The 23216-nt window shown below is 39.1% G+C and overlaps 1 long non-coding RNA gene across 1 annotated transcript in view; it reads left to right on the top strand.

The window, feature by feature from the left end:
• Positions 1-5539: 5539 nt before the first annotated feature.
• The window catches only part of LOC143641515 (uncharacterized), a 43088-nt gene continuing 25411 nt past the window's right edge, over positions 5540-23216 (top strand). Inside the window, exons 1-2 of the long non-coding RNA XR_013155357.1 lie at positions 5540-5624; positions 6200-6257. This is a non-coding gene — a long non-coding RNA (uncharacterized LOC143641515). The remainder of the gene's footprint in view (positions 5625-6199; positions 6258-23216) is intronic.

The following is a 23216-nucleotide window of genomic DNA, read 5'->3' as shown; positions in this document are numbered from 1 at the left end:
CCTGTCACGCTGAACTCCACTGAAAACCCCCAATAAGGGAGCCTGTAATATGGCCCATGTGGATCAGACTTCCTGAAAGATACAGTAGGAGAAGGGAAAGCAACAGAAAGTCAGCAGGCAAATGACCAACACAGTTACCTTTGTACAGACTATTTAAAGGATCTCAGAGAGTGAGTCATGCAAATTTGTGGGGAAAGAGCTTTCTTGGCAGAGGGATAGGCAAATATAAGGCCTTAAGGCAGGAGAACACCTGGCATATCCAAGGAGCTGCAGGGATGACACTGTGGCTGGTGGAAAGGAGGAGGAGAGACAGGAAGGACACAGGAGTCAGGGAATACAGTACAGTTGAACTTTAGTGTTAGCAGCTTCCAAATCCACAGATTCCCCCAACCAAGGATCAAAAATATCTTTTAAAAATTGTGTCTGTATTAGACATGTACAGATACTATTTTTTTCACTGTTCCCTAAACAATACTGTATAACACTTATTTACAGATCATTTACATTATTTTAGGTATTATTAGTAATATAAAGATGATTTAAAGTATACAGGAGGATGTGCATAGGTTATATGCAGGTGCTTCACCATTTTTATGTTAAAAAATATGGGAATTTTGTTATCCCTGGCAGGAAGGTGGAGTGGTGGGTCCTGGAACCAGTCCCCTTTGGATACTGACAAACAACTGTACACAGTTCTCTAGGTCCCAATATGAATTTGGGCTTTTTCTTTAAGTGACATGGGAAGCCCTGGATGGTTTGGGGGAGTGAAGTGATATGACATGACTTACTTATGCTCCATACTCTGGATCCTGTGTGTAGGAAAAACTATTAGGGTCCAAGGGCAGGAGTTGGAAAACAAGCTAGGGAGACCAATGGGGAGACTGTTGTGATAATCAGGTAAAAAATGTCTTGAATCAGAGAGGTAGAGTGGCAGCGCATGGAAAGTGACTGGATTCTGCACTTTTTGAAGGATGGGAGGATAGAATTTGCTGATGGTTTGGATGTGGGATGTGAGAGACACAACGGAGTTAAGATGACTATGAGACTTTTGCTCTGCACAAAATTCTGCATCTCTGCGACGAGGAAGACCTTAACTGGGCTGAGGAAGACTTCAGGAGTGAACTGGTTTGGGGGACACCTAGAGCTCAGTAGGGTACTGGTTCAGGGTGCGGGGAGAATAGTCATCAAGTTTAGTTGTGTGGTGTTTGAGATATGGTGCACAATCAACTAGAGATGTTGAGTAGGAGACGGAGGTGCAGTTGACGTTTGTGGAGATGACTGTGGTGTGCATTTGAGTAATCATCGTATAGATGGTATTGAAAGCCCTCAGAGTGCTGAGATCACTAGGGGGCGAGAGGAGACCAGAGAGAGAAGAGGTTTAAGGACTGAGGCCTGGATCCTCTTGTGTTTAGAGGTTCAGGACTGAAAGACCTGAAAGATAGGAGAACTCTTCAGTTAGAAGGCAAGGGAAGAAAGTGTTTCAGGGATGAGCCTGCTCAATCTTGTCTCTGCTGCCCAAGTGCCCAGCCAGGTGAGGATGGCAACTGACCACTGGTCTTAGCAATAAGTAGTCACTAATGCTTCTGAGAAGAACCGTTTCCATGGAGTAGTTGGGGTGAAAACCTGCTCAGAGTGGATTTGGGGCAATGGAAGGAGAGAAATTAAAGACAGGAAATGTGGAAGAGTTTTTTGAAGACTCTAGTTGAAAAGAAGAGCAGGGGCAGATAGAATGTCCAGGAAATGTCTTATTTTTATCATGGCAGATATGACAGCATGCCTGTAACCTTTAGAAATGATTCAGAAGAGAGAGAAAACTTGCTGATGCAAGACAGAGACGGGGAGGGACAGTTGCTGAATCAATGTCCTTGATTTATAGGAGATGGGACTAGTACACAGAGCAAGAGGTTAGTCTTGGCTAAGAGCACTGAGAGTTTTATCGTAAGTGACAGAAAGTAGAGAAGAATGTGCACAGACAGACACAGGTAGGTTGGTAGATAGAGCGGTAAGGAGGAAGGGTGTGCTCACTTACTTCTAATTACTTCTTTTTTACCAAGGAAAGAAGCAAGGCCATGAGCTGTGGGTAAAAGGCAGAGGTTTAATTAAGGAGGAAAAGGTGCAAAACAGTCCTTTGAAAAGTAGGAGAGTGGACAGGGAAGTGTAATAGCTTCCCTGTAATGCTACGTTTTAAACCTATAAAAACACTCTAGGTAGGACACATAGGTAGGAGGATGGGCCAATGAGAATCTCTTATTCAGATAGAGTTACATGCCATAGGTTTAAAATAGTAAAACCCTAAAATTAAAACAACTTTGGATATCATTTAATCTTGGATACATCTGAGGGTACTCTGAATCTTTTTAATGATTCAGTGTCATCTTTCAGAATACTAGTTAGTAGTCCCCATAGATGTATAGCCAGTGACAATAAGGTCTGAGGGGTATGATAATAATTTGGATAAACTAGACTTTAACTGTAAAACATGCGAATGTAAACCAGTGTTTCTAACATCATATATGTTATATATGTATATATATAATGTTAGAAATGTTTATGTGTGCATATATGTGTGTGTGTGTGTGTGTGTGTGTGTGTATATATATATATATATATATATATATATATAGTGTGTATTGATGTGTATGTATATAATATGTGTACTCTCTAGTTTGGTAGGCTTCTTTGTCAACCTTATTCTGTGTTTGATATATTAGCCTGTTTTGTTGAGTATAAGTGAACAGCCAGAGGAAAATGAAATGTGCTTAATAAACTAAGAAACAAATGGGGAAGGAATAACACAGTAAGTGGTCAGAAGTTCTCTTCATCAGCAGGAAAAGTTACAGCTCATTTCTCGGTGTGCGGAGAGGACTGAGCAGAGATGAAGAGGGAGGGAGTGGGTAGGTACTGGTTTGAGATTTAAGCTGTGCTTGGCAAACTCTCTGTTCCCCCTTTCCTTCTTCTGCTGCCCCTTGTCTGCTACTTTGAAGCCTCAGGAAGGCCAGGGAGGATACAGTGGGAGTACCTGACCCAGACAATGTGCAGTTGGAAATTCAGTTTGGGTTGATTTCACTTTTTTATCTCTTTCAGAAATGCTTATGGAATTTCTGTCTCCTGTGAGTAGTCAATAGTAGCCTAGGACCTTGAAAGAGTAGTTTTAGCTCCCTACTAAAATTTCTATTCTTTTCCTAAGCCTGAAGATTAGGGAAATTATCTTTGTAATTTGCTATTGTTGGGTTTTGAAATCCAATACCTATCTCTTGAGTTTCATAAGTAGCCTTGAAAAAGTTAATAGATTTGGCTAGCAGTGGGGTCAATTGTTTCAAAAGGCTGCCTGGGAGTCATAAAACAGGTGGCCTTGAGATTGTGCTTTGTTGGTGGATACAGATTGACCTCTATCCTTTAACAGCAAAACTGTTAAAAGTTAAACGAACAACAACTAATTTATAATATCAAGCTATGTTATGAACAATTGATCCTAACAACAGATTCATAGGACTGGTAGTAATGTTCCATTGTGTTTCTTTGTTAAAAAAAAAAAAATGTGGGGGCTGGGGATGTGGCTCAAGTGGTAGCGGGCTTGTCTAGCATGCATGAAGCACTGGGTTCGATTCCCAGCATCAAATAAAAATAAAAAATAAAGATATTGTGTCCACCTAAAAGTAAAAAATAAATATTAAAAAAAATGTGCTAGTCAACATACCATGTCTTTCCTTCCTTCCTTCCCTCCCTCCTTCTTTCTTATAGTTATCTTGGTGGAAGTGTGGATGTATTTAGTTTGGATCTTTGGTATGAATTAGCATATTTATTAAATAACAAGAAATCTGTTTTGAGTTACTGTAAAAACAAATAATGAACAATGGATTCCCTTTGAAATTACCATAATAAGGTCAATATTTTGTTGTCTTTGTAGTTGAGAAAAGAGAAACTTAAATTATCAACATGTAAAAAATTGTCAACATGTAGATAAACTTAGTGAAAATGACCTACTACAATATGAAACGTTAATTTTTAAATTATTTGATGTAAAAGGAAAATATCTGTTATTTTTTGGAAATTTTTATAAGTCTAAGAGCTACAGAATTTTAAAGCTGTACTAGCCTAACATAGGCCACCCCTAATTTACAGATGGAATCAGAGACATTATAGAACTTCTCAAAGAAACTCAATTATTAGGAACCAAACTCAAACCCTAGTTTCCTGACTTTATCTAGTGCTTTCATAAAAAAAAAAAAAAAAAAAAAAAAAAATCATTCTACCACTTAAGTTTCTAACATTAAAAACATTCATGGCCAGAGAATTTAAGCTTGCTAGTGACCTGAAAGTCTTAACTGCCTCATCTCCCTGTTCTTAGGCTCATGTTTCAGTTTCTAGTTCTATGGGAATGAGCTAAATAATGAATTCTCCATGTTAATGCATATGGTGGATCCTATTTTCTAGTTGAGAAATAATTGAGATATAATTCATCTACTATAGAATCTATTTTTACTCATCCATTTTGAAATCTAAAGTTTAAGCTTAACTTCTATTCACAGCACTCATTTTTACTTGGGGTAAATATATAAAACCCACACAGAGAAGTTTTTGCAATTAAAAGAAGAAACAGGATGAGACAATTTCATCTTCAACCTTAGGAGCATTTTGAAAAGTAGATAAAAAGGAGTCTGAAAATGTTTAAAGATTTTTTTTTTTTAAAATGCTGTTTCTCTCTGCTTCTCCCCTAGTGAATAGGGATTTTATGAGACAAAAATGGAGAAAGGATTAAAATCATTGAAAAAGACAAGTTGTGAACAGAAATGGGAGGCGAGTTTAACCGAGTTGAAAACTTTACTCCATGGTAGGACAAAAGCAAAGTATTGAGGACACATATGGACTGTTGCCTTAAATTAAAACTTCAGACCTCAGTACCTACTATGTACCAATTCTATGGAGAGGTTGAGAATACAAAGATGAACCAGACAGATCCTCAGGCAGCCTAGTCTGGTGGGTGTGTGTGCGTATATGTGCTAGTTGGAGGGTTGGAGGGAGGAGGATGGTTCAGGGGCTTGTGGGGATGAAATTATATGCAAGGTTGATAAACTATATATGGTGGACATTTGGAAGTACAGATACACGCTAGTTTCTAGTGCTGCAGAACTTTAAAAATTAGTCTCATTTGTCAGATTGGGCCAGATACCAAGACGCAAGTCTACAGATGCCCTCTCAGATACGTTTTAAAGTCTTCCTTCCGCTTCCAGCATTTGCCTTCCTCACCGGTAGGGCGTCGGGCACCGGAGGGGGCAGGTGCAAACTGCACCCACGTTGGCTGCCTCCGCTCTCAGCAGGAGACAGGAATCCAGGGCTTTGCCGTCGTCATGGCAACCAGGAGTTCCGCGGTCCCCTCCCTCCTGCGACTCCTTTCACTTCCCTCCGAGGCTGGGCCGAGCTGTCGCTTCTCTCGCGAGATTTCCGCCCAGCGCCGAGCAGCCCCGCGGTGATCTCACCCGAGACTTGGCGGGGAGCGAGGGAGTGAAGGAGGGGAAGGAATGGGGCGGGGAGGCGGGGAGGGGAGGAGAAGGGCGAGCGCAGCGCCGCCACCGCCGGCAACTTTGTGAACGAGTTCAGTGCGTGCGTGAGCGAGTGAGCGAAAAGTCAGTGCGGCGCCGAGTCCCTGGGAGGAGGGTGCCCAGGGAGGGCCAGGTCTGGGCCCCTGGGGCCGCCCCCCAGCCACTCCATCCCCTCCCGCCCCCTGTGGCTCCCTCCCCATTTCCTCCCTCCCGAGTCCTCCCGGGCCTTCCAGCCCCCGTCGGCAGTTACCTGTCCCCTCCCCCACTCGTCACGCACCTCCCCTTTCCCTGCTCCCACCTCGGACCTCTGAGCCCTGGACGCCCCGCTGCCCCTCAGCTTTTTCTCCCGGGTGCAGGCGAGGGTGGGATGAGGGCTGCTGAGCTTTGGGGGTGGCGCGAACCGGGGCCCGGGCGCCTAGACAATAGTTGATGCGCAGGGACAGGCACCTTCGTCCCCTACTCCTCCCGGAGGGCAGTCCCCGCCGGTTGCTCCCAGCCCGTATTCCGGGTCCCCCTCAGAGCCAGGCTAGAGAGTTGGGCTGGTTTCACCCCCGCCTCCCGGAGAAACCCTAGGCTCGGCACTCGGCGCCCGCTGTTCTCTGCATAGGAGGCGGCGAGTGAGCGCGCACAGAGTCTGCACGGTTTCTTTTTCTCCCCAGGGAGAGCGCGCGGCGAACGCGCCCGGACGCGCGGCGGCACCCCGAGGCGGGCAGAGCGGTAAGTCGTCCTCGCGTCCCAGGTCCGAGCAGGGAGAGGGGATGCAAGGCTATTGGCAGTCCTCTGTGCTGTCTCTGGCTGAGGATAGGGTCCAGGGCCCGGAACAGGACACTGGGAGGACACTTAAAGTTTGATTTTCTATTTGGTGGCGTGCTGATAGCGCAGCCCGGCGGGGACGAGTCTGGGCTCCACGGCACCCGGCGAGCGCGCACGCACGCACCTCCGAATCCACATCTGCACTACTGCCCGGCAGGCACCTTTGCTAGAGGCAGGGTGATCTGCGCCCCCGCCGAGTAACTACGCTTACCCTGCCCCTCTGGTCTCCAATGAGCGATCCCTCCACTTCGGTCACCTGGGTGAGCACTTTTTTCAGGTTGTGTTGGAGAGGACAGGCCGAGTGGTTAATCGTGGGAGAGGGAGAGGTTCAACTCGGGGCCCAAGGCTGTTAATTTCCTCTTGGGGTTCTTGGGGGAGTGAAATCCGGGGATGCTTTAACCTGCTTTCTTTGGAAGAAGTAAACCGTGAGAGGGCTGGAGAGCAGTGAGGGTGCTGCATAAAGAAGTTTTCCTCCTCGGCCTTATCTGTTTCCAACTTACGACCTCAAAGGAAATTTGCAAGGTTTTCAAATCGCAGCACGGCATTTTTAGGTAGGCTGGTTGCAGTTTCTTGGGGACTCACTGTGTGGAAAAGAGAGACACAAGGGAAATAGTTCACTTTTCAAGGAAGGTGATGTTTTACTCAATTGTTGGCCTTCGTTTTCGAAGGGAAGCATTTGGTAATGGATAGCTCCTAGACTGCATTTACCTTATAGATTTCATTTTTCATGACGGGTAGTTTAGAGGCAGCATTCATTGAAATTCATACTACCTGCTAAACGATTGTATTTCTATAAAGTGGAGCCTGTGATGCGATGCAAATTTCAGAGTGAAGGTGTCGACTTTCATCAGGTTCCAGGTCTATCTGGATGAACTGGGGTTGGCGTTTCCTCTATAAAGCAAGCCTTTCATGTTGAAACTCTGACTCAGAGTCTTAAAGCCATTGTTTTTATACTGGTACTCTGTGGGAGTTAAGTGTCAACTTTCTCCCGTTCCCCCACCCCCAATATGGAATGTCTTCCAAGGCAAAGATTCTCTTGATTCTTTTGGAAAAGTACAAGATTAAGTCCTATTGGAATTGCTCTCTGAAGCCAGTTTAGTATTTTCTATAGAATCCTGATTTAACGACTTACATTTTTTCCTTTTTTGAAAGCTGCAATTATGCTACCTTTACCAGGATGGAAAAAAGCTCAGTTAAAAGGTTTAAGTAAAGTAGATTTATGGTCACTGATGTGTCCAAATATGAGATGACATCCCAGTTATTAACTAGAATATTATTATTATAGCATTTTCCCCATGGAATAAATTATTTATATTAAGACATTAGCAATTAAGAATGCATTTAAAATGACTTGGGTGATGGTTTGCACATAAATGGTTAGGAGCAGGATAAGATTTGGGGGGATGAATGCTTTGATATCACTGATGACTTATTTTCTTTTCTCATTAATGCTTGCTTAAGTACAGAACTCTTGAAATTGATTATCATTATTAAATTTCTCCAAGTTGATGGAAAGAGCAAGTTTAGCAAGTGGCTGCAGACAGTCAGTAGGTGTTGCTGTTGTTAGCTTCTCTGCAGTTCCTGGTAGTGCTCCTTGTGTTTGGAATCATGATTTTAGTGCAGTGAACTTTTTAGATTTGAAATGTCAGGCAGTGGTAATGATTTCATTCTATGACAAGGTTGATTTGAACTCTTGGTAGTAATTCCAAAGCATCTACCTGCAATTATATATTGAGATTCATTTAACTTTTCTTTTGACTCTATCCTTTCACTGGTGTTTTCTGGCTTTTGTGTTTACTGCATTTTTGCTTTGAATTACATTTGTAATTTTGGTATATTCTCCTCAGTTTGATTTAACGGCTTTTAAATAACACCTAGCAAGTTATTGAAGTCATAGGTTGAAGATTGAGATTAGCATTTTTGTAGGCTTTGGAAATCTTGGTTGACAGAGTTAAGATGTGTGTATGTTCTGACTCAAGTTGCAGTTTGAACTTTTAAATAAATGGTGCTTTTTTTTTTTTTTTTTTTTTTTTGTATTAGGGAGTGAACTTGGGGCCTTGTGTATTTGGCAAGTGCTGTACCATTGAGTCACATCCTAGTCCTTTAAATTTTTATTTATTTATTTATTTTTTATTGTGAGACAGGGTAAGTCTTACTAAGTTGCCCAGAGTGGCCTTGAACTTGTGATCCTACTGTCTCAGCTTTTGGATTACAGGTTTGTGCCACTGGGTCTGGCAATAAATGACTTTTTTTTTTTTTTTTTTTTTTTGTATTGCTGGGAATCGGACCTAGAACTTTGTGCACAGCAAACTCTCTGCCATTGAGCTAAATCCCCAGCCCAATAAACTTTTTGAGTATCTCTTTGAGCAGTGAAATAGGAGCATGAAGACTGAAAAGGTTTAAGGGTATATATTCTCAGAATCTATCCTATTTTGTGGTAGGTTTGTAGTGATTAATGATAACATGATTATGTGACTCTTATCAATTTTGTATTATTATTTCTACTAGCCCAATCATTGCATAAGTGAAATATGAACATCCTGAAGGTTTTCAGGTGACCTTTTCAGATTTGAGCCTTTCGAAGTTAAAATAAAAAGCTGGAGTTCTGGTGGAGCATGCTCCTTTCTTTGTTTTGGCTCAGGTTGCAGAAGTTAAAGTCTCAAGTAAAAAATATTTTTCCCCCCTTAATATCACTATATTCCTAACCTTTTGAGATTTGTGGTGGATAAAGCAATATCTATTGAGTGCCGCCATCTGGGAGGTGCACTGCTTGTTTCTGTGATTGCACTGGTGAGCAAGAGTGTGTTCTTGACCTCCTGGAACTGTTGATCCAGTGGGGCTATTTCTAGGAACCTGTTCTGGTTTCATATTACAATACCCCCACATCCCTTTTAGGGTTTTGCATAACAGGCAATTATTTTTGAATTTTAACTTATTTAAAAAGTTTGAAATAATGTAGTCCATTTTAAGTCTGGGTTTCAAATACCATCTCTGCTATTTTCTGGCTGTGGTGATCTTAAAAAAAATGAACTTCTTTCTGAACTTTACTTTTTCTGGAGCAGTGGGGCACACAAGGTGTTTCACACCTTTTCTACAAAAATTATGTGTATTTAAGTACTTTTATTAAAACAGTAGGTCTTGTTTGCATTTTTTTCTTTTTAATGAACAGATATATGGGTGGTTGAAACCAGAAAGTGTTTTATTATTTATTTTAATTAGGTATAATGATAGCAAAATGAATTTTGATTCATTGTATACAATTGCAGCATAACTTTTCATTTCTCTGATTGTACACCATGTAGCGTCACCCTATGTGCAGTCGTACGGTAACTATGTCCATCTCATTCAACCATCTTTCCTGCTCCCTTGTACCCCCCCCTTTGCCCCATCAAAGTTCTTCCAATGTTCCCATGCCTCCCCGCTCCCCATTTTGAATCAGCATCCACTTATCAGAGAGAATATTCGGCCTTTGTTTTTTTGGGAATATCACTTAGCGTGATATTCTCCAATTCCATCCATTTACCTGCAAGTGCCATAATTTTATCCTCTTTTAATGCTGAGTAATATTCCATTGTGTATATATATCACAGTTTCTTTATCCATTCATCTATTGAAGGGTATCTAGGTTGCTTCCACAGTTTAGCTATTGTGAATTGAGCTGCTACAGTATGCTGATTTGGGTATAGCTGGGTCAAATGGTGGTTCCATTCCAAGTTTTCTAAGGAATTTCCATACTGTTTTACAGGTTGGTTGTACCAATTTGCAGTCCCACCAGGAATGTATGAGTGTGTCTTTTCTCCCACATCCTTGCTAACATTTAATGTTGTCTATATTCTTTTATAAAATTAATTAATTAATTTTAATTAGGTGTATATGAAAGCAAAATACATTTTGATTGATTGTTCACAACTGCAGCACAACTTTACATTTCTATGGTTTTATACTATATGAAGTCTTACAAGTACCTGGGGTAATGATATCCATTTCATTTCGCTATCTTTCCTGCCTCCACACACCCTCCCTGCCCTCCCTCCCCTTTGCCCAGTCAAAGTTCCTTCATTTTTTCTATGCTTCCCCCTTCCCCGTTATGGATCAGCATCCACTTATTAGAGACAACATTTGGCTTTTGGTTTTTTGAGTTGGCTTACTTCACTTAGCATGATATTCTCCAACTCCATCCATTTATTGAAGGTGTTTTGAGCATAATTTTTCTGTTTACAGATGAGGAGACTTGAGGCCTTTCACTTGAGATGACTTGTTGAAGGTTATAATGATCAGGCAGTGATTTGAAGTCAGCCTTCCAGATTTAAATGTGTTCCTTTGTCTCCTGTCCCTCCCCACCCCCTTAGGGTCTCTTATGTTGAAGTTTGTTTGTGACCCTCCCCTTAAGTGTTCAATGCTTATTAAGTAACTAGAATGAGGAGAAACAAACCTAAGAAAAATACCAAATTTACAGTAAGGCTGAAAGCTTGAAAATGGCATTAACCTTTGGATGTACTTAGACTACAGTGATGGAAAAAGAAACTGAATTGAAGTTTCTATATGATAGAGCCCATAGGCTTATTGTGTTTGTTTTAAAGAACCCCTTATCAGAGTACAATATACTTGTTTGATCTTTAGAAAAGCCAAGCTCAGTTTAGTCTAGTTCACTTTTTTCTTCCCTTCTTCAACTCATTTCAATTTGCAAAAAGAAGTGGCTATACCTTCCTTGTTTCTGGAGTGAAGGCAACTTTTAGATTGCCAGGGTTACCAGAGGATCAGGGGTGAGTACAGTCAGGAGCAAGGACATTAAACAGGAATGGGTTGTTGCAGCTTCCTGTTGACTGGTTTGTATGGCACCAGCCTACCTTCCCCCTTGAGTGATCAGAGCCAGGTGAGAAGAAACATCCTTGCCGGTTGGGAGATTGCCCTTTAGTAGAGGGGCTTAGACTGACAATCCAACCCTTTATCGCAGTACTTTTTTTTTGGTATAGGAAATAAATTGGCCTCATTGCATTTTCTTTTAGTTGTTTTCTGTGCCAGTTAATTGAAAACAAAACAAAACACACACACTTACATGGTACTTTGTTCTTCAAAAGAAATATGTACATTAATTATTCTTAGATGATACCTCATTTATTCTTTCAGTGAGCTTTTGATGAGCTCTGGAGTGAGTTACAGAAACATGGGAAAGATTGTGTTGGCTTTGGATCTCTTAAACACAGATGATTTGAATGAGGGTCAGAATGACACAGTGTGATTTGATTTGTAATCAGGAATGTAAGAAAAAGCATCCAGGTAGATCTTTTGAGGGTAGGAGAAGCTTCGCCAGTTCCCATCCATTTTTTTCCTATTTTACTCCTGGATGGAATAAAATAAACTCAGATGCAAAGAGAATGTGAGTATTTTCTTATAGATCTGGAGAGATGATACCAGAATGAGAGGGAAGGATGGAAGAGGCTTCTTCAGTCTAAGTGGCAGTGTGCTGGTGGGTATGCTACATAAAGTCAGGCAAAAACCTTTCTTTCTGCCTCTGGAGGTCTGGGATGAGAATTTCCAGCCTGTAGGTTTCTAATTTGTTACTTGTCATGTTGTACCAAGTTCTCCCTCTAATTAGGATTGTAGTATGCCTAACTTTAAATTGTGGGAAACAGGTAATTACATAATGTTAGATTTCCCTTTCTCCAACTTAGAGGCAGGAGCATGCACGCTTGTTGAGGAATGCTGGTTTGGGGGGTTAGAGTTGCTGGTTTGCACAGCACCAGGGTCATTCAAAGGCAACCTGAGCAGACAGGACATACAATCACAGCTGCCATTTGATTATTTTTTCCCTGTCTCTCCCTGGGGCAGCTCCAGGTTAAATGAATTTCCCAGATACAAAAGTGAGTTTTGGTTGTTCCTCTCTCATTCTGCTTTTTTTCCATAAAATATTTTACCAAAGCTATGCACTGGTATAGTCAATGATTGGTTTTGTGGTTCAGTGTCTTTCTTCCTTTCATAATGAGGTTTGGTCTGCTCAGAAGAAAGCTATTGAGAAATAAAAAGCAGAAGGCTATGTGCTGAATGATCATGTTCCTGTAAATTAGGACTTGACGATTTTTACTTTGGTCCCTATATTATGTTTCTGTAAGTAACTTTTTTTTTCATATTCTAAATTATTTGCCGGGATAGGAATTCTAGTTTGATAGACTGTGAATTCCTCCCATTTCTTTTTGTAGTTTTTAGTTCGCAGAGTTGATTGACCTTTTATCATTTTTCTTTTCAGTCCTTGATGCTCTTAAAGCAGTAGCTGATAACTGAACCATGATATCTCATTATCTTCAAGAAGAGTATCTGCTTATTAGGAGGTACCTATAAGAGATAAAACTATAAATTAACAGGATGTTTTAAAATTTTTACCAAATTTGACTTTTATTGCTTGGTTTACCTATATGTACCTAGGAAAAAAATCAGTATTTTCCCATATTCTTGCAAGAAGTAAATGGTTGTGACTCTACGGAACCATACTGCTTGTCTTTCAAAAACTTTGCAAAAACACATACTTCCCCAGTTGTACTTCCTGTTCCTCCACTGAGGACCTCAAAAGATTTTGTGCCATTGTATTTTGCCAGAGTCTGGTTCTTACTAGCTTTTTTTTTTTTAGATTTTGGTATTGGGGATTGAGCTCTACCACTGAGCTACAACCCTAGTCCTTTAGTTTATTTTTTATTTTGAGACGTAGTTTACCTAAATTGCCCGGATTGGCTAGAACGAGTGAACTGCCTGCTTGAATCTGCCAAGTACCTGAGATTACAGGTGCGCACCACTGCACCTGGCCGTAGTTGGAATTTGATGTGCAAAGAAAGTGCTCAGTGTGTATGTATGTAGCGTGCATGGGTGGGGTTTGGCTAATAACTCAGATCATATCTCTTTTAGGAAGTTTGAATATGGTTCTTAATTCTTTTTTTTTTTTAATTTTTTTTGAGAGTACTTTTTAATATTTATTTTTCAGTTCTCGGTGGACACAACATCTCCGTTTTATTCTATGTGGTGCTGAGGATTGAACCCAGCGCCCTGCTCATGCCAGGCAAGCGCGTTACCGCTTGAGCCACATCCCTAGCCCTGGTTCTTAATTCTTGTCTCCTTTCCAATTTGAGAAATGCCTGTAATTCTTTAGAAAGATTCACTGTTATTTTCTTTCATTATTAAAATTAGGATTTTAGTGTAGATCTTATATAATAGGAAGCCAGATATAATACTTGCACAACAAAATAATGTTTCAGTTGGGAAATGATAGATTATGAAGATTAGATAGGATTCATAGGAAGGTAGCTTAAAACTTAAAGAACCTCAGCCTAATAATCAATTTTGGTGGGATTGATTTGGAGTAGTAAGCGAGCCTGCCTGCCTTCTTTCCTTTCTTCCATCCATCCTTCCTTCCATCTTTCCTGTGCTGGGGGCTGAACCATTCTAGGAAGTGGGCTGCCAACTGAGCTATTTGTGCATTCTAGGAAGTGGGCTGCCAACTGAGCTATATCCTCAGCCCTTGGAGGTGGTTTTCAAGGTAGTGGTTTAAAATAGTTTACAGTGGTTTGGGCAGAATGTTGTTGGGGAGGCAGAGATGCTAGAGAAACACTGTGAACTCTGGGGCATCACACTAGATACCAGGTGGATTTTGGAGATGCTCAGTAGATGACTCTATTGTGTTTCACGCTACCCAGTTATAAACATAGTGGCATTTTTATAATTTTTGGTTCTGTGCTTGACAAACAGGTAAATAAGTAACAGGCTTAATCCAGGAAGTGGCTGACTGGGGATTGTAGAAATTTCATTTTGGATAGGCGAGGAGTCCCCAAACTTCTTTGATTGAAAAAGAGAATTTAAAGAAGAAATCTGGAAATGACTGCCAACAATAAAACAGGCTCCTTAGATTCTTGTAGTGGGGGTAGAAAAGTAAATTCAGTGTTGCACTTTTAAAAAATTGTGGTTCAAAATATAAAATTTACCATCTAAACCATTTTTAAGAGTGTTGTTCAGTAGTATGAAGTACATTCACACTTGGAAAACTGATCTCCAGAGTTTTTTACATCTTGTATATCTGAGACTTGATATACATTAAGATTCCTCATATCTCCTTGCCCCAGACCGTGTCAACCCTGGTTCTACCTTGTTTTTAAATATATTTTTTAAAAATATTGTTTAGTTGTCAATGGACCTTTATTTTATTTATTTATATGTAGTTCTGAGAATTGAACCCAGTGCCTCACACATGCTAGGCAAGCACTCTACCACTGAGCCACAAACCCAGCCCTGACTTTTCTACTTTTTATTTCTGTGAATTTGTCTTCTTTAGATGCCTCATATAAGTGGAATCATTTAGCATTTGTCTTTTTGTGTCTGGTTTATTTCACTTAGCATAATATCCTTATCATCCATGTTATAAAGCATGTGTCAAAATCTTTTTTATTTTTAAGGCTTAATTGACACCATTTAATCTAAACTATTTAATCTAAACACTATTTAATTTAAATTAGCACTATTTAATCCCTCTATTAGTTCACAAGGTTTTCATCTTCTTCACATCCTCATGAAACTTTTGTTCTGTTTTTTTTTTGATAATGGCCCTGAATATGAGGTGATGTTACATGCATTTATATTAGTTATGCCAAACAACTTTTTAAATTTATGCTTGTGTCATTTGTATATCATCTTTTGATCTTTTGAGAAATATCTATTCAAGTACTTTGCACTTTTCAAAATTGGGTCATTTGACTTTTTTTTTTTAATTGTTGAGTTTTGTTTCTTTGTCTATTTGACATATTAAACCTTAATTTGCATCTATTTTTCCCTGTATCATTGTTTGGCTTTTTAAGCTGTTGATTTTTGCTTTCTTTTTTTTTTTTTTTTTTTGGTACCAGGGATTGAACCCAGGTGTGCTTACCACTGAGCTAAATCCCCAGCCCATTTTATTTTTTATTTTAAGACAGGATCTTGCTAAATTGCTGAGGCTGACTTTGAACTCTCTCCTCTTGCCCCAGCATCTGAGTTGCTGAGATTATAGGTGTGTGCCACTGTACCTGGCTGATTATGTCTTTTAATGCACAAAAGTTTTTTAGTTGATTAGTCCCACTTGTCTCTTCTTACTTCTGTTGCCCATGGTTTTGGTGTCATAGCCAAGAAATCATTACCAAGTTCAGTGTCATGAAGCTTTTTCCTTATTTTTTTCCTAGGAGGTTTATAGTTTGACGACTTACGTTTAGTTCTTAAATACATTTTGAGTTAGTTTTTGTATAAGACACGTATCCAGCTTTGTTTTTTTTGTTTGACTGTCCTGGTTTCCCACACCTTTTGTGGAAGAGGCAGTACTTTTCTCATTAAGTGGCATGGGTCTTGGCACCCTTGTCTAACATATTTTGACCATAAATGTGTGGGATTACTTCTGGGCTCTCTAATCTACTCCATTGGTCCATTTGTCTGGGTTTCTGTCAGTACCACATTATTTTGATTTTGAAATCAAGTATTAGTGGCACTTTTAAATTATGCTGTTGATGTTGAGTGATGGAGAAGACACACAAAAGAATTCATTTTTCATTTTTTTGAGGGAATAGACATTTAATAAAGTAAGGTGATTTAAATGTCAAAATATATGTGAGACTATTAGTTTGAAAGTAGTGTACAATAGCTTTGTCTAACATTTCCTGTTTGCAAAGTATTTTCATAGATAATGAGCCAAGTATCTTGGGAAAGCTTCAAAAAGGACCTTGGAGTGATCTTGAAGATTGAATGTGTGGTTTAGTTTGTGTTAACACCCAACACCATCTGTGTAACTTCTATCACAATAATTTAGGGAGGTCTTTAATGAAAATCTCTAATAGAAATCTCAAAATTTTCAGTTGGATTAGTTCTTATACAAGCTGCCACTTGAAATGTATTTCCTTGACACAGTCTTGTCGTTCCTGTTCCATTCCAGTCATTTCGGATTTCCTGTGTCTGCTTTTTGAATTGTGGTGGGCCACATATGTAGGTAGAATGCTCAGCCACAACACTATTTTCTTGATGTGTGAAGAACAGAAAATTAGTCTGGCTGGGTTGTATGGGCTGAATTGATGGAGAGAGCTTGGAGTCAGAGCAGCAAATTAAATGATTCTTGTATTAAGTAATTTAATCTGCTTAAGATGTATTTTCTCACCCCTCGCCCCAACCCCGTGTTGCCAAGCTGGCTTTGAACTCCTGGGCTTAAGGGATCCTCCTGCTTCAGCTTCCTGAGTAGCTGGGACTATAAGCATACACCATCACACCTGGCTTTTTCACCTTAATAAAAGTATGGAGAATAATTTGGTTGGATATATTATTGGAAGGGTCATTTAGTAGAATTTCTGTGGAGGAAAAATTTAGCATCTTTGAATGTATTAACCTGTCATCCAGATAAGTTTAATGGTGAGTAGATGAATTTGTGTTTGCTGAGGCATGAGGGTGGGTCTGTGAAGTGGATCAGTATTCACTTACTCCTTAAGTGTTTATTGAATCATACTACAAGCTGGGAGCTGGGACTACTTCTAGTGAACAAAGGATACCTGATTCCTGTTCTCATGTAGTTGATACTTTTCTAGTGACTCATGTAGTCATTTTCAATGTTCTGTTCCTCTCATTCTATTTGTTTTTTCTTTTAGTTAAAAGCCATCTGTTTTATTTGTAATGCAAAACAATTACAGTTGTTTATTATGAAAATAGTCCTATATTAAATACTCTTTACATAGAGGAAGAAAGAAATACTAGACATTTCTGCTTGCTGGTTTCCAAGGAGATATGTCTCGACAAAATTTATTTTATCAAGTGCTTTTCTAAGTAAGGAAGCAGGTTTTAATGCATTTTGGTTGATATTTTCTTAAGAACATAAAGGGTTTTTAAATCTTGGCTTCCTATACTCCTATTTCCCACTCCAAGAGAACCTAGAAACCTGTTCTGCTTGGTCCTGGATTTTGTTACTTATTGTCAGATCTGGGAATAATCATAACCTTTCTGGATCTTAATATTCAATCATTTACTAGTTAATCCTCTTATCAAATCTTCATTGTTCACCTGTGTTTATCAAGTAATCTCTGTAAAAGGGAGGAAGTTGAGAGTTAAATAGTTTCCTTTAAAACCTACTGTTAAAATTCTATGGATTTATTATTATGATAATAAGATTTAGGGCATTTTATAGATAGTAGAAATGTTTTTGAAAGAACTGAAGAAAGATAAATTTAGAATTTTTTTATGTCTTAAAAACATTTTTGTGAAAAAATTCTGTAATGTGAATAATTTGAGCATTAGTTTCATTCTGATTAGAAAACAATTAACATTTAAACTCAGAGTATTTAAGGTTACTTTGGTGTAGCACCAGTATGGGAGCTTTAGAAGTGCTTATCGCTCCTTCTAGGTTCTTGGTTCTGAGTCTTTTATAGTTCTGGTCATTTATGCTTGTAGTAGTTTTGAGATATGGGACATCTGTCACTGAATGTGAAGAGTCACACTGAAGATCTGAGTACCAGTGCTTTGCTAATTAACCTGGCATTTGCCCATGCTGCCAGCCAGATATGCTATATTCACCTAGTGTCAGGTTTTATGGCTTCATAATGAGATATTTTTATTTAAATTAGTTTGAAATTAACATAGTATTGATTATGCATTAAAATATTCAGTTATACAAAGAGTTTCCTCCCATGTGGATTGTTGGCTGTTATAAATCTGGTCTCCTTACTGGAAGATTTGATCTAGTTCTGGCTCAGCTACATACTGTTCCCATGATTTTGGCTGTTTTTCTTTCTTTTACTCATGAGCAATATTTATTGGACACCTTTTAGATTGTAGATACTCTTCTCATCTGAGGGATACGTCAACAAAGAACTCAGCAAGATGGGAAGCCACCAGAGAGTTTTGTTTACAAGGTGTTTTGATGTGATTTTTTTTTTTTTTTTTAAAGGACAAACTGTTTTTTAGAGAATAAAATGGCAAGGGGCACCAAGGTTGAAACAGTGAGATGTTACAGATTTCTGGAAATAATCTAGGTGAGATTTGGTAGCAGTGGTGGAGATGATGAAAGTGGCTGGATTCTGGACATATCTCAAGTGGGCTAGCAAGATTTGCGGATGGGTCAGGTGATGTGGAGCAAGAGAAAATGCAGTAGGGAAGACACCAAGGTTTTTGGCCTGGGTAACTGGAATAATAGAGGTGCCATTTATTGCAATGAAGATGACTGGAGGAACAGGTTTGGGCGGGGAACTAAGGGCTGATTTGTATAAGTTGGGCATGAGATGCAAGTTGCAGAAGTGAAGCAGGTAGCTGGGCAGGTCTGGCAGTCTTCATGAACTTTCATTTTTTCATCTGTGAAATGGGGGAAGTATGTACCCCTCTCAGAATTCTCAAAATCCAATGAGAGAAAAGAAAAAAAGGTAAAAAATTTAAAGCTGAGTGCTGTAGTGGTGACATGATTTCAGGAAGAAGACTGATTACCATTTTATGTACTTTATGATCTCTTGAACCATATAACTTGTAGACCAGAATGTGTTGGAAAAGGTTAGTGTTTGCTCTCCAAAGACTGGTTTCTCTCCTAATGGGTAGAAAAACACTCTTTGATCCATCCTGCAGTTGTTGGGCAGCTTCTGGGAGAATGTGGTATGTTGGTTCCCATCAGGCTGTCAGAGGCTTCACTTTGTGTAGAGCCACTGTGTGGGAGTGTGGCCCCAGACTAGCACCTTCATAAGCATAGCTTTTTGGTTAAAGTAATTTCATTTAGGTGGAGGGATATCATAACAGGGAAATGGTTATTTATTATTTCATTTAAATTGTTTATTATTTTAGGTTTTCTGTAATTTAGATCAGTTAACAGTTTATGGTCTAAGAGGTTAAATTTATTAGGGAGATTACTCTCCATGTTTCTTAATCCAGAATACCTATTTATGTGCTCCTAGGTATTTTTGTCACTTAAAATATTTTATAGGCAGAGGAAATATGTAAAACGTTGACTTATAGGATTGAGTATAGATGTTAAAAGCATCAGTCTTATTTTGATGAGTAATATTTTGAATTTACCAAATCTTTCCTTAGAGGTAGTACTAAAGACTTGTATCCTAGAAATGTGGTGTTTGCTTATAATCTATTACGTCCCAATAGCTAGCTGTTCCCTTCCCTTTCTCTTTAAACTAGAGGTTGTTGTTGGTTATTGGTTCTTTAAATTCATAAGCAAAAAAAAAAAAATTCATAAGCAGTTTTGTACAGAAACACTAGTATTCTTCATTGCCCCCCTAGTTTGATCATCAGGCACCAAGATTCCAATGGGTGTCACTGTGTAAAGGTGCCTTTGAGGGCCTGACCCTCATAGTGAAGTGAATCTAACTGTTGATGAGCAGTTGTTGGAGTACTAAGTATTCTGGCTGTTCTGTGCATAGAAAAATAGTAATGGCTTTAATAATGAAGGAAGATATAAGGGGAGCAGGAATTGTTTTTCAGTGAATACCATGAAGGCAGGAATTATTTTGGGTATCTGAAAAGCATGAGTATCTCTCTTCATGTAGGGTTTTTGTCAGATCCTCAAATTTATCAAATGGGTTTGCCCATTTGCCAAGTAATTAAGTTCTGTGATCTCTTGCTTTTCATGGAATTGGCTTACTGTATGTCATTTTATTTCAGCTTCTAAGAAACTGAACTGTAGGTGTGCAGTATAATATTACTTGACATAGTTACTAAGAAGGCCTCAGACCTTTTTCCTTTCTTTTTAAAGTACATATTAGAAGATTTAGGTCAATTGTAATAAATAGTTTTGAAAGGATTTGTATGTTTAAATCTCTGTCTTTTGCATGCATACTTTTTTCCCCCTTGTAAGGAGCTGACAGACTTAGTCTTCCTGAAATGTCTTAGGTTTTCCAAGTCATCTGATGGTTTATTATTTGAACTTGAATGTTATACTCATTTTTCCTGGGCAGATGCTCTCTAAATGGCTGAAGTCACAGTGTCTAGGTGCTCCTGAAGTTTTTTTAAAATAACTTTATTGAGTTATAATTCACTTAACATACAGTTCTACCATTTAAAGTGTGCAAGTGAGTAGTTTTTATTATATTCACAAAGTTGTGCAACCATTTCCATAAACAATTTTAGAACTTTTTCATCATTCCCCAGAATAAATTCCAAACCCATTTGCAATAAATGCTCATTTCTCTCCAACCTCACCCCCTTTCTTTGCCCACCTGTCCTAGGCCACCACTAACCTACTTTCTGTCTTTACAGATTTGCCTATTCTGGGTGTTTCATATAAATGGAATCGTACAATATGTGATATTTTATGACTGGCTTCTTTCACCTAGCTCTATCAAAGCATGTATTATTTCTTGCCAAGCATTTTAACTTTGGTAGTAATGTTACAAATTTCAGATTTAAAACCAGATATTCCCTGTCTGCTGACATAGAAACTACAACCTGTGCTGGGGCCAAAGAGAATAGAAGAGCCACTGGTTATTGTATATGTGGAACAGGAAGTGAACTTTAAAGCTTTCCTAAACAAAACAACACCTACTGAAGTTGATGCACAGGTGCGCTCAGAGTGGGTGATTGCACAGTCATCCTGTCTTTCCTGGTCTGATACTGTCTTGCTTCTTCCTTGAATTTTCCAGGTACCTCTTGAAGTCATCTCTGAATCTTCCCTTTCTTTTATCCGTGATCTCTTCTGTGGCTTAGACTTGCCCTTTTTTCCTGTTGATTCCCATTTTCAGCTTTTCCTCTTAGTTTAACTGTCACCATCTTAGAGTAGAACTTAGTCTTTATACCTAGCAGTCTCCTTTCTGACCGCCTGGACTCCTGCCATGTTGTTTGATTGTACATGTGCACTACAGTGACTCCAGTGCCACATCAGACTCACACTCCTCTGCTTGCTTTTATGATTTTTTTTCTCCTTTCATGTTTATCAGATTTCTTTGGCCTTTTCAGGACTGTCTCTGCCTCCGTATGCTGGCTTCTGCTTTCTTCCCTTACCAACTATTCTGATTTCTTTGGACTGCTGTTTATTTTCAGTTGCAGTTCTAGATAATTAAAAAAGTATGTGAAATCTACCAAGTCCTCCCTCGGTTATCCCTTCCCTGAAACTCATGCTCCTTATCAGTGTCTTACCTCCCTGTCCCTTTGATGCCATACCAGCCCCTGAACTCTTGTTTTATCTGTATCTTTCTCATCCTTCAAGACCCACCTCCCTCATCGAGGTCTGCCTGGTTATTATAACTTACCCTCATTTCTCCCTTCTCTGAAATTTGGTTGTACTCTGTAATATACTTAAAGAACCTAGTGCTTAATAGTTAATGTATAGTTCAGCAAGGATGTCTAGCCTGAAGAAGACTCAGAAGAATTGTTATCCTGTACCAGAGTCTATCATGTAAGGGGAGGAGAGATTTGTCTTCTTAGTCCCCACAGGGCAGGACACATGAGCAGATTAAATACAGATGTTTGAATGAATATCTGAAAGGACTTTTCTAGTACAGCTCTTGTGGGTATGGTAAGCTGTGTCTCTAGGTGTTAGAGGTGCTCATATGTCCGTCTGGGTCATTCCTGGACAGGATCTTGTAATGTTCATCCACACAGTTCAAGGAGGCTCAGTTAGTTTAGTGGTTCTCACGGAGTATCAGAAGCATCTAGGGAGCATTTTAAGCACAAAGATTCTCCATTTCCACATTAGAAGTTCATATTGAGCTGTTAAGCCAGAGTTTGAAACTTTTGAGTTGGGCATGGCTTTTATTTCTGAGATCCTATGAGTGTCTCATTTGTTTACCAAATTTTTATTGAATACCTATAGTGTAAGGCAATTTAAAAGTTTTTGGTTATACATTCATAGAATGTAGATTCTAGATGGGAATGCAGATGACCATGTGAAAGCCAATGATTTCTCTTCAGGTAGGTATAGATTGTTTGAGGACAGGGACTTTTTTTTTTTAATTTACTTATTTTAATTTTATTCATTTATTTATCTATTTATTTATTTAGATTTCCTTGTTTACATTACTTTTTAATTTATTTTTATTTTTTATTTTTTAACTAATTTATTTTTTATGTATATATGACAGTGGAATGCATTACAATTCTTATTACATATATAGAGCACAATTTTTCATATCTCTGGTTGTATATACAGTATACTTACATCAATTTGTGTCTTCATACTTGTACTTTGGATAATAATGATCATCACATTATTTTTATTTTATTTTTTTTAAAGAGAGAGTGAGAGAGGGAGGGAGGGAGAGAGAGAGAGAGAGAGAGAGAGAGAGAGAGAGAGAGAAGTTTAATATTTATTTTTTTAGTTATTGGCGGACACAACATCTTTGTATGTGGTGCTGAGGATCAAACCCGGGCTGCACGCATGCCAGGCGAGCGCGCTACCGCTTGAGCCACATCCCCAGCCCCAGATCATCATATTATTAATAACCCCATCATTAATAACCCCATGCTCCCTCCCTTCTCCTCTAACCCCTCTGGACAGGGACTATTTCTTATTTAGCATATCTGCACTGCCCCAGAGGAATGGGTACTTTGGTGTTCATTCTTGGAAGGTGAGCTGATTAGCAGGCTATTTACTGACTTTGCTCCTTGTTGTAGGGCTTGTTACTGTGCACTTTATCCAATTATCTTCCTTAATTTCTTGGTTGAAAAGGAGCTGCTCAATCTTCAGTTATTTTGTGGCAGGTTCAGCTGTTTGATTTTGTTGCTTCCTAGTAATAAAAGTAACACTAGCTACCATCTATTGAGGACCCAGTGTGCCAGGCACTTTGTATCACATTATTGCTTATCTTTATAACAAGCCTGTGAGATAGACATTTGCACCTGAGTAGGAACCAGGATATTGAGTTTTTGTTATACAGCTTTTTCTTTCATAACATGCATTGCAGC

The sequence above is a fragment of the Callospermophilus lateralis genome, chromosome 3 (assembly GCF_048772815.1).
Source record: "Callospermophilus lateralis isolate mCalLat2 chromosome 3, mCalLat2.hap1, whole genome shotgun sequence".
In the NCBI taxonomy this organism is placed as follows: domain Eukaryota; kingdom Metazoa; phylum Chordata; class Mammalia; order Rodentia; family Sciuridae; genus Callospermophilus; species Callospermophilus lateralis.
The sequence above is the reverse complement of the archived record's forward strand: the minus strand, read 5'-3'. Positions and strand labels throughout refer to the sequence as shown.